The sequence below is a fragment of the Camelus dromedarius genome, chromosome 16 (genome assembly GCF_036321535.1).
Source record: "Camelus dromedarius isolate mCamDro1 chromosome 16, mCamDro1.pat, whole genome shotgun sequence".
NCBI lineage: Eukaryota > Metazoa > Chordata > Mammalia > Artiodactyla > Camelidae > Camelus > Camelus dromedarius.
In genome coordinates, this window is record NC_087451.1 from 51,951,124 (window position 1) to 51,954,584 (window position 3,461).

Consider the following 3,461-nt stretch of genomic DNA (forward strand, 5'->3'; position numbering starts at 1 on the left):
AAGATGTAATACATTTTTATAGGAAACACTTAAAGCTTCATTGAAAAGAAAGCATTTACTAATTTAAAAAAAACCCTGAAGCATTTAGTAAGACATAAATGAAGTGATATAAAATATTTATGAGTGAGAGGAATATATATATATACCCATTTCTACCTGAAATTATTTATAGAGTCACTGAAATTCTAAAATTCTTATCAAAACATATAACACAACAAGCTGATTCTAAAACCCATATGGAAGAGGGAAAAGATGAGGTCCAGGAATAGCCAAAACAATTTTGAAAAAAATAAAGGGGTTGGGGAAATCACCCTACCACACATCAAGACTTTCCATAAATTTTAAGAATTAAAGCAATGTGGTATTGATACAATAACAACCTACCAGACCAATGGAACAAAATATTTAAACAGAAACAAACTCAAGTAAAGAAAATTCAATCAGTCAAAAGGAATGCAATAGACCTTGGTATATGATAGAGGTGGTATCACAAATCAGCAGGTATAAGAATACTTGGTTAGCAATATGGGAAAAAAAATGATCTACAACATATACCACAGCACATAAAAATAAATTCCAGATGAATTAGAAGCCTAAATGTGATAAATTTTTAAAACTCATAAAATATAAGAAAATATTATTGAAGTAGGAATTTCTTGTAGAAGCACAGAAAAACAAACTAAAAAAAAATGCTAAATTTCAGTACGCAAAAATAAAAATATGTGTATCAAATTCTCTTGTGTACTTTTCAAAAGTGAAGAAGCTTTAATCTGGGAGAAAATATTGTGAAACACAGATAGATATCTAACAGTAATCAAAAACAAATTCAATGAAAAAAATGGGCAACAATATGAAGAGAATTTTACAGAACTGAAAATGGTCAATAGATTTATGAAAATATGTTCAATTTCACTAGCAATCAAGGTAATTGCTATTAAGAGGAGATATAATTTTATACCCTTCAGATTGGCAAAAATTTAAAGTTTAAAAATACCAACACTTGGCAAGGTTGTAGAGACTTGGAACTACAGGGGAGAATGTAAATTGGTATAACCACTTAGTAAAAATAAAGATGAGGAGCCCTAAACCCCCGCAATTCCATTTCTAGGTACAGTCCCAAGAAACACTCTCCCATATGTGCCCAAGGAGACACGTACATAGAAATTCAATGCCGTAATGTTCAAATGACGTAAAGTTAGAAATAATCAAAAGGTCCATCGATAGTAAATACTTTATAGTATAGAAATACACTGGAATACTAGAAAACAGCTAAAATGGATGAATGTGAAAATTTCAAAACCGTATGTTTAGTAAGAAATAAAAGCAGCAAAAGTATATACTTTCAATACATTTTAAAAACCCCAAAATAAACTTTATATTGTTGCAGGTATTTGCAAAAATATTAAAAGTTTTTTTTTTTAAGTGCATGGGACGATATATATCAAAGACCAAAGAATACCTCTAGGTAGTCTTTTTTTCTAGGGATAAAGGGCAGGAAAAGCATCTGATGAGGAGGGGATAGGAGAAGGTGGCAATATATTTTAAGCACTTAATAATTTAAACATTTCACATAGAAAAAGTCTGGCAATATGCATGATACACTTATTTTAAAAGGCCTATCCTATAAAATAAGGATAGAGGCTAAAAAAGATGTCTGTTTATAATGGGAAAAAATTGAAAACAGAATTAGTTAAATAAATTGCAGAATAGCCATACAATGAGATGTCACGTAACCACAAAAAAGTTACAAGTCAGAAGCGTAGATATTAACTTGGAAAGATGCTGACAACATACTAAGTGGGAAAAACCAGGCTGTACAACTATAGGTTCTCAACCAAGGTATTAAATGGTTAAATGAACTCTCCCCCACACGCACTAATAGGCCAAAGTTCTATTAATTCACCTGTCATATTTTAACCTCATCAACGTGCATCCATGGAAAGAAGTTAACTACAAGGAGCCTAAAAATAATAAAAAAGTACAATAGATTAATTCTGGTGTTTCAAAGAAGAAAGATATTGCTATAATACTTACATAGAATAGCTCCATTCAAAGCCAAAAAAAAATTATTTCCCAGTGTTGGTGCCAACAACCCCAACCCTTCCGGATGAGACCTGCTCTATCTAACCATCCAGTCAGAGAGCTACCAGAGTTAGCACAGTAGCGTTAAGTTGCTGATCATATGTACCATAGAGCCAGGTAAAATATCATAAACTATATTCTAAATAAACTGTCAGGTATTAGTGAAACTCAAAGATATACTCACAAAATGATGTCATATTTATTAGAGGAAAGAGTGGCAGCAGGAAGCTACTGAAGGAATTTTGAGAGAATAAACATTTCGCCATTACATTTATACCTTCTGATAAACTGGAAATTGACTTGGATGTTCTAAAATCTCTGCTCCATATTTTTTTCATTAAAAGTTGTCCAAAAAGTCTAAGAATCATAACAGATTCTATTTCAGGAAAACTGCAATAGCATACTAAGGAAACTGTTTCCTTTACTCACAACCTTTTGACATAAAATGTATGAGGGTTTTCCCATAACAACCAATTCTCCAACTCTCCAGACACCAACTGGGTATCCTACAATTCAATCCTGACACTAACTACCTAGAAGCAACGTAGACCCCACAGGTTAAGTGCTCAGGACCACAAGACTACCCACCACTTCAGACACCAATCACAAGTAGTGGGTCCCCATGTTACCCACACTTCGGTCCAATTTGGCCACAAATCAGGGGTTCCCATGACCTTCCCTTCACGTTTGATAATTTGCTATAACAGCTCACAGAACTTAGGGAAACAGACTTACCAGTTTATTATAAAGATATTATAAAGAATACAGATAAACAGCCAGAGGCACAGGTACATAGGGCGAGGACCTTAAGCGTCCTGAGTGCAGGCAGGAGCTTCTGTCCCCATGGAGCTGGAGTGTACCACTCTCCTGGCACACAGATGTGTTCACCAACCTGGAGGCTCTCCAAACCCCACAGTTCAGGGATTTTTATGGAGGCTTCATCAGGTAGGTATAATTGATTAGAAACTCAATCTCCAGCCCCTTTCCCTTCCCTGGAGGTGGTAGGGCAGAGAGGCTTAAAGTTCTAACCCTCTAATCACATGCCTGGTTCCTCCGGCAACCAGCCCCCATCAAAAAGCTATCTAGGGACACATCAAGAGTCGTCTTATTAGCATACAAAAAGACGCTCATTAATTCCAGAGATTTCAAGGAACTTAGAAGCTCTTATGTCAGGAACCAGGGACTAAGACTAGGTGTTATATTTTCAAATGTTCCTATCATCCCTATTACTCAGGAAATTACAAAGGTTTTAGCAGCTCTTGTGCCAAGAACTGGGGATACAGACCAAATATATATTTCTTATTATATCATAATATCACACATACAATAAAGGGAAGGGAGTTAGAACTCCTAAAGAAAAAATATTTTCATTATTATTT